Source organism: Corvus moneduloides, chromosome 24 (assembly GCF_009650955.1).
Source record: "Corvus moneduloides isolate bCorMon1 chromosome 24, bCorMon1.pri, whole genome shotgun sequence".
In the NCBI taxonomy this organism is placed as follows: domain Eukaryota; kingdom Metazoa; phylum Chordata; class Aves; order Passeriformes; family Corvidae; genus Corvus; species Corvus moneduloides.
The window spans coordinates 5,318,018-5,326,565 of record NC_045499.1 but is presented as its reverse complement, the minus strand read 5'-3'; positions in this window follow the sequence as shown (position 1 = coordinate 5,326,565).

Genomic DNA, 8,548 nt, shown 5'->3' with positions numbered 1-8,548 from the left:
GTTGTCACCTTGATTGCTGGGGGTGAGGGAGGGGCTGTCCGGGCCAGGCTCCTGCCCCTGTCCCTGTTCCTTTCCCGCTGGGATGAGGCCGTGCTCCGGCCCAGGTGAGGGTGGGTGAGCTCAGACACGTCCTGCAGGGTGGAACAACTCTGTGCGCTCAGCCCCTCCTCATACTGGGCTTAACTGGTGCTTCCCCAGCGCTCTGTGGTACTGAACTGGGACTGGGCGCATCCCTGATGTGGGGGCTCAGCACCCCCGGGAGTGGGACCAGCTGGATTTTGAGGCTGAGCAGCTGCTGGACCAGCAGAGCCCAAAATTCAGGGAAAGCTGTGATGGAAGCGGGGCAGTGGGGGATCACGAACCCCTTCTCCCCTCCCCACTGTGGGCAGCCCCCTGTCCCAGCGCCGCCCGCACATTCCTGGACCGGGGTGGGTTTAGATTTGGGGAATATCTCCGGGTTTTGGCTGCCTCTCCACCCTTTCCCTTCACCCCCTTCCCCCGCTGCGCCGTGGAAATCCATTTCACTGCTCCGCAACCATTTCCCGTTTCCAGTCGGGTTAATCGGAGCCCTTCCGCGCCTCCTCCCTCCCAGGGCGCAGCAGGGCTATGCCCGGAATGCCACCCCTTGTCCCACCAGGCTACGGCCGGGGGGGGGTCACCGCGCTCGGCCCCCCGCCGCGCATTCCCCGCGTGCTTCCCGAGCCGCTGAGAAACTCGGGAGCGCTCAAAGCCGCTCCGAGGGCGGCCAGCTGAGCCTGGGCAAAGTCCCGGTGCCCCGGGAGCTGCCAGGGTGGGATGGGATGGGATGGGATGGGATGGGATGGGATGGGATGGGATGGGATGGGATGAGCCGCGCCTGGAGCAGAGGCTCCTTTTCGGGTTCGGTGTTGGAGCATCCCGGGATGCCGCAGCCCCGTTTCTTTCGGGATTTGCTGGAAAACGTCCCCGCGTGCTGGTTTGGAGCCGCGGCAGCTCTGGGTGGGCACCGCTGCGTGCGAGGAACGCGCTGCCCGCCCCATCCCGGGTGCTGGGGTCGGGGTCAGCTCAGCCCGACCCTGAGTTGTGGCAGCTCCCTGTGGCTGCTCCGAGTCCCTTCCCACCTTATCCCGGGCCACAGCGCTGGGAAGGGTGGGAAATGCCCTTGGAGGGCTGGATGAGGAGGCAGCCAGAGCCCGAGGGCACCTCGGTGTCCGTGGGAGGGGTGCGGTGACCGCCCCCCATCCCTGCGCTCCAGGAATTCCCCCGCCAGCCCCTGGAAACGCTCCTTTCATCCCAGCGCTGATTTCCGCCGCCTCCGAGCCCCCCTCTCAGCCCCCCACCATTATTCACGGCTCTTTCATCCATCCAGCCCTTTCATCCCGAGGATTGGCAATTCCCGCAGCCCCCGCCGCGCCCTGCCCGGCCCCGCGGGGGTTTGGGGCGGCTGGAAATGACCTCAGCCGCGTTTTGCTGAGAAAATGCCATTTTTTGGGGCTGACTTCAGCCCCAAATGCTGCGGTCGCTGCCCAGCAGGGTGTGGGAGCGGGGCTGGGCTCCTGCCGGGATGGCTCCGGGAACCGGGAAACCGGGAGAAACTCCCGGAGATGAATTGTCCAGGAGGATGAGGGGATGCCGGCGGGTTTGGAGCACAGCGGGTTGTCCCGTGGGTTTGTATCCACTGATCCCGGCTTCCCCGGTCGCTATCCCATGGGATTATCCAGGTGAGGCCAGCCTGGACCCTTCTCCCAGCTGGTCCTGGGGGAAACTGGTGCTTCCCACTGCTGCATCCCAGGATTTGGGACTGCCACCATCCCCGAAGGACAGGTGTAGGGACTTCCGGGCATGGGAATTGGGCATTCCCGAAGATTTTTCATGGGAATGCTGGGGTGGGTGGTGTGTCTGTGCCTCTCTGGGTCACCCCGGGCTTGGACCCCACCCTCATCTGGGGGCTGCTTTGGGATCCACATCCCCGTGTGACCCCCGCCCCCCTTCCTCCCTGAACAAGGGGGGAAGAAGGGAATTTTTGGGGCCGGAGCTGCCGTGAGCTGGCTGGGGGAGCAGAGCGAGCGGCTCCAGCACCACTCCCGGAGGATTTCCCGGCAGAGAGGAGCTGTGGGCGCTCCCCTGGCCCCGGGGAGCTGCCGGGGCCCTGAGTCAGCCCCGGCACCGGCTCCTGCCCGGGCTTGCGCCGGGAATCCCGGATCCAGCGAGCCCTTATTTGGGATTGGGAGCGGGGCGGGAGGAGAGGGCCCGGGGGGACGCGGGGGTGACCCCGGGGACAGCCGGCAGCCAAAGCCACCACTCGTGCTGGGAATGCAGCGTGGGGACGGGGCTGGATCCCGCTGGAGCTTCCCAGAACCTGTCGCGCCGCTGGGAAGGGGATGGATGGAGGGCCGCAGGCAGCGCTCATTAACTGATGGCTCCTAATGACGCCCAGAGCAGCTCAGGGATGCCCCTGGAGCTCTGGAATTTGGGTGTCGCCTCCCCTCCGGCCACGCTCCTTCCTTGGAACCTTGGGATTGTTCCTTCCGCTCGGAATCTCCCGTTGTCGGTTTTCCCTTCCTCAGGTTTCGTGCTGGAGCCCTTTGTTGTGTGCCTGACACATCGTGGGCCCAGAGCCAGGGATGTTTCTGAGACATTTTGTCAGAACTTTGAGAGCCGGAACAATTAACACAACAAAGTTGAGGCGTTCCTTTGCCTCTGATTCTTTCAAAGTGCGTTTGGTTGGGCTTTTTTCCCTTTTTTTGTAGTTTTTTTTTCTTTTTAAAGGTGCCTCCACAACCACCTGCTTGATTGCGGATTTCTTTGAAGATCTGAAGGAGAGAAATCCCCACATGAAAGTCCTCCCATCTTCAATGGCACCGAGCTGCAGCCCGGAGCAGCCAAAAAAGGGGAGCAAGCGGCGCCCGGAAGCTTTGATCCCGATTTCCTGGAGCACAGGGAATGGCTGCGTCACATCTGAGCCGAAAATGCAACCCCAGACCCCACTGGGGACCTGATTAGCCGAGCTCTGGTGGTCGCTCTGGAGCTCCTGTGCCCTCCCGGAGCTGTGCTGATGATGTTCTTTGGGCTGCTGGGTTTCTGCTGGCGGATTTCTCCAAGCAGGACAACTCTGCCCATCCCTCCACGCCAGAAACTCTGGGATGTGCAGTGGAATGGGACAGAGGGGATCAGCTCCAGCACTGCTGGAGCACAATTTGTGGCTGTGGGACCATCAGGACATCTCCTGTCCTTCCCATCCTTTCCAGGATCCACCCCATCATGCCTGCCCTGAGCTGATGGGATGTGGGAACCACAAACCATAAAACCACGGAATATCCCGAGCTGGGAGGACCCACAAGGATCATGGAGCCAACTCCCGACCACGGCCCCTCATGCCGGCCCTTCGGCTGCTCCCGGGACACTCCAGGCTGGCACAAGCCGCTGGCTCTCACCCCTCGGGCACCGTCTGGGAGCAGCCCTGACAGCGCAGTGACTCAGGTGGCCCTGTGGGTCACCAGGGGTTGTGACACCTCCTGTCACCACCATGTCACGGCGATGGCAGCTCCGCGGTGCCCAGGCCAGCGCCCCCAGGGCTCCGCAGCGCACGGGGAAAGCCGGAGGGACCCCAACGCCGCCACCCTCCCGGCTGGGGCTGCCCGGTGGTGGGCACGAGGCTGCTGCCAGCCCGGCCAGGCGGAGCGGGAGGCTCCAAAAGCCTCTGCCCGGAGCCATTTCTGCCTCATCCGGGAGGCTCCATCCCCATCCCAGCGCTCATCCCGTGTCTCACACGGGAAGGGAGCGCGGCACCGCTGGCAGCTGCAGGCGAGGGCGATTTTCCCAGCGGATCCGGCTGCCTGGGAATGCAAAGCAGCAGCCAGACAGGTTTCTTGGAAGGGCCGGGCCTGGCGGATCCCGAATTCGGGACGCTGGTCCCCAGCCAAGCCGGGCTGGGAATGCTGCCGATCCGGCGAGGCCACGCCTCGCATCCGCCGGCACCGGAGCGACCGCGGGGCTCCGGCTGGTGCAGCTGGAACCCGGGGAACGCCAGCCCCCAGCTCCCCGCAGGGCCCGGGCGGCTGCTCCGCGCTCAGGGGTTTGCCCGGCCTGGGACATCGCTGCCGTGGCAGGGCCAGGTTTGAATCCCGGTGGGAATTTCCGGCTGAGAAGCGGGCTGGGCTCTTGCCTCACCTGCTTTTGCAAGAAGCAGCCGGGGGAAGCGGTTCGGCCGGCTCTGGCGGGGAGGAGCGGGCTGGCATCCTGGCACGGCGACAGCATCTGGGTGTGCCACCTCCGCGCCGAGCCGGTGGCAACCCCGCGCTCGCCAGGCCGGTTCGCCGCGGCCCCGGGGGAGCCCCGCCAGCCTCCCGTGCCTGCTTTGCACGCGTGGGAAGGGCTTGAGAAGGGAGCGCGGGGTTATTCCCACGGGGCAGCGATCCCGGCAGCCGTGCCCGGCATTCCCCGGGCTCGGGGAGGGGTGGGATGTGCAGGGCAGGGGGCTGAGGTGGGCACGGAGAGCTTGGAGGGACAGCTCCGATCTCTGCTCCCCGCGCCACTGACGGGACCCAGGGAACGGCTGGAGCTGGGCCAGGAAGGGTTGGGTTGGATTTTAGGGAAAGGTTCTTCCCGCAGAGGTGGTACTGCCCAGGCTCCCCAGGGAATGGTCACTGTCGCGAACCTTCCAGAACTCCAGGAGCGTTGGGACAACGCTCCCAGAGATGCCCAGGGTGGGATTTTGGCATCCGCCATCGACCCGCGAGTCCCGCCAGCCCTCGGGGAGCCCCGCGATCAAGGATTTCTCTAATCTTATCTCACTGTCTCTCTGCCGCTTTCCCCTGCGCGCCCTCCCCTCGCTGCCCTCCCCTCCCCTCCCCTCCCTTTGTAGCCGCCCGCCAGCCCCGCTCCCCGCTCCAGCCCTGGGCTTTGATCCCGGGAAGGAGCAATTGATCCTCCTTATCTTTATTGTGGTAGAGACATTCCCAGCACTGCCCTTAATTAAATTCCTCTCCACTTTTCTCCACGAGCATCTCTCCCCGCCAACCCCGGACGATGATTTATTTTTAAACGTGCAATTAAATAATTGGATTGGCCACGAGTGGGACACGGCCGGGGCTCTGCTCCGGTGCTGGGGGCGAGCTCGGGGCTGCCAGGGTCACACGAGCTCGAGGGACTGCTGGTCATCCTGTGGTGGTGGCACTGGTCCCAGGGGCCATGGTGATATTGGCACTGGTCACAGTGACATGCGGATGACCCACAGTAGTCCAGGCACTGGCACTGGGCATTGGCACCAGTTGTGGTGACCACAGCAACACAGGGATGGCCCACAGTGGCACAGACACTGGCCATGGTGGCACTGGTCACAGTAGCATAGGCACTGGCCATGGAGGCACAGGCACAATTCACGGCGGCATTGGCATTGGCCATGGTGATATTTGCACTGGTCAGTGACACGGGGATGGCCCACAGTGGCACAGACACGGACTGTGGTGGCACTGGCACCTGCCGTGGTGACATTGACACTGGTCACAGCGACATGGGGACGGCCCACAGTAGCCCAGGCACTGGCAGTGTTGGCACTGACACTGGCCATAGTGGCCCTGGCACCTGCCGTGGTGGCCCTGGCCACGCCAGGTGAGCCGCAGCGCCCGGGGCCGGCCGCCAGCCATGGCTCTGCACCGCTTGAAGCTTTTCCGCTCGGAAATTTTTCCTGCAGACCCTTTGACCCGAGAGCCGGGAGTATTTTTCATGTGGAACGGCCGAAATTCCCCCGGAGACGGCGCAGGAATGCGTGGCATGTTATCCTTGGTACCAGCTCCCGCTTTTTACGGCCTAAGCTCGGCCACGCCGCCGGGGGGAGGGGACAGCCGGGGACGCGCCGTGTCCCCATCGATGGTTGCCAACATTCCCCCTCCCAAATCCCTTCCTCCTCATCCTCCTCCTCCTTGGGAAAACTCCCCCGCGCTGTGCCTGGATCGGGTGAGGGTACCCATGTCCAGCTTGAACTGGGATGAACTGGGGACGCAGGTGGGCACCTCCGGGTGCCCTGGGCACGCAGGGCGATCCCCGTGGGGACAGCACGAGGGTGTCTAGGAGTCCTCCCAGCAGGGGTACGGTGCAGGGCTGGTGCAGCTCGAAACGGGACCACAACGCCCGGAGACGAACCCGTGCTCGCTTTGTCCCCGTTAGGAGCAATCACCCTGAGACACCAAAACAATTTATTATAATTACTTCAGCCAGGCTGGCTGCGGTGACACACGGGGCAGGGGACGGCGACAGCGGTGGCACCCCCGGGGCACCCTTGGGATGCGGCAAAGCAGCCCCAAACAGAAGACAGAGGGACATCCTGCTGTGCCACGCCAGGTGCCCCTCGGGCCCGCAGCCCCCCAGCCTGTCCCTCGATGTCCCCGCTGAGTGCACCAATCCCTGCATGTGCCCCACGACGGTCCCCGTGCCCGGCGGCCCCAGCCCGGCGTGCCCCGCTCCCCCACTCCCTGTCCCCCGCGCTTATCCCGGTGCTGGGGGCGGCCGGGAGCGCAGCTGCGGCTCTTACATAAAGCGCAATTAGCGGCGGGCAGGGAGGCCTGAATGGAATTAAGGAATTCCTGAATTCCTGCCGGGCTGACGTCAAAGCTGCGCCTCCCGCACAAAGGGGGCCCTCAGGAGCCCCCTGACTCCGCCGGGAGAACGCGAGTCCTCAGGGAGCCCCGCGCCGCACATGCCATGCGGGAATTGTCACCAATGTCACCGGCGGCTCCCGGCGCGGGATTTGCTGGCTCGCAGCTCCCCTTTGCTGGGCATGGGAAGGTGCCAGTGGCCTCCTGTGCCAGCTGCTCGCCCATCAGAGCGGGGCTCGGCCTGGGGAGCGGGAGGGTGCTGGAAGGGCAGCAGGGATGGCACTCCTGGCTGGCACGACCCTGCTCGCTGGGGCTGGAGGGAGGGGAGTGGAGGAGTGGACAGCTGGACATGGGGCCGTGAGCAAGAGATCCCGAAATTCCCACAGGGATGGGATCGCCCCGGCTGGAGGAGCTCTCTCGCTGCCCCAACAGTGGGGCCTCCTCCGGCTGCTGCCAAGGAGGTCACAGGGGCTGGGCAGTGCCAGGACATGATGTGAATGTCCCCGAGTGTCACAGGCGGCGGGGGGGGGGGGGGTGGCAGGGTTCACACGTGTGGGGCTCCTGCCCCCAAACCTCCTCCGCTTCACGGCGATTGCGGGACAACACGAGGGGTACAAAGAGTTTTAACTAAAACCGGGTCAGCTCGGATGGGATGGAGGGAAGGCGTTTCCTAAAGAGAGGGTGGGGAGGCCCTGGAATGGAATTCCCAGAAAAGCTGTGGCTGTCCCAGGGGAGTGTTCAAAGCCAGGTTATGGGGCTTGGAGCACCCTGGGGCAGTGCGAGGTGTCCCTGCCCATGGATGTGGCACTGGATGGGCTTTAAGGTCCCCTCCAACCCAAACCATCCTGTGACGTCACGATCGCTGACGCTGCGGGCAGGAAGGGGTTAATGCGTTAATTGGGGTGGGTGACCCCACCCCGGGTCCTGCCCGTGCCCCTTCCCCTTCCCCTGCCCCTGCCCCTGCCCGGCGTTCAGGGAAGATGCTCCGGAGCGGCTCCGGGATCTGCGGCGGGGACCGGGGGCCCCCCTGCGGCCGCAGCGCCGCATCCCCGCATCCCCTTCCCGCCGCATCCCCGCATCCCCTTCCCGCCGCATCCCCGCATCCCCTTCCCGCCGCATCCCCGCATCCCCTTCCCGCCGCATCCCCGCATCCCCGCATCCCCTTCCCGCCGCATCCCCGCATCCCCTTCCCGCCGCATTCCCGCATCCCTTTATCCCCTTCCCGCCGCATCCCCGCATCCCTTTATCCCCTTCCCGCCGCATTCCCGCATCCCTTTATCCCCTTCCCGCCGCATCCCCGCATCCCTTTATCCCCTTCCCGCCGCATCCCCGCATCCCCTTCCCGCCGCATCCCCGCATCCCCTTCCCGCCGCATTCCCGCATCCCTTTATCCCCTTCCCGCCGCATCCCCGCATCCCCTTCCCGCCGCATCCCCGCATCCCCTTCCCGCCGCATTCCCGCATCCCTTTATCCCCTTCCCGCCGCATTCCCGCATCCCCTTCCCGCCGCATTCCCGCATCCCCTTCCCGCCGCATCCCCGCATCCCCTTCCCGCCGCATTCCCGCATCCCTTTATCCCCTTCCCGCCGCATCCCCGCATCCCCTTCCCGCCGCCCCCTTCCCCCCTTCCCGCAGCCCCGTGCCCGCCCGGACGCTGATAACCCCCAGGACAGAGTTTTTCCCCCCATCTCCTCCCTCCCTCCCTCCGGGCAGGGCCGGCGGGGTTGGAGCAGCTGCAGCCCCGCGCTCCCGGTCTGGGCTCAGGCAGAGCCAGGCAGGGCACAGAGCGGAGTTTAGGGGATTTTGAATTGAGTTACTCACAGTTTTGTTCCTCCCGTGGGGTCAGGGCTGACCTGGTGCTGGATGCACCTGGCTGGGATGAGGCAGAGGAGGGAATTCTGCTGGAGCTGAGGGTGGGACAGATCCCCCAGCTCTGGGCAAGGCCCCCAGGCTCAGGTGACCACTCCCTCCAGAGCT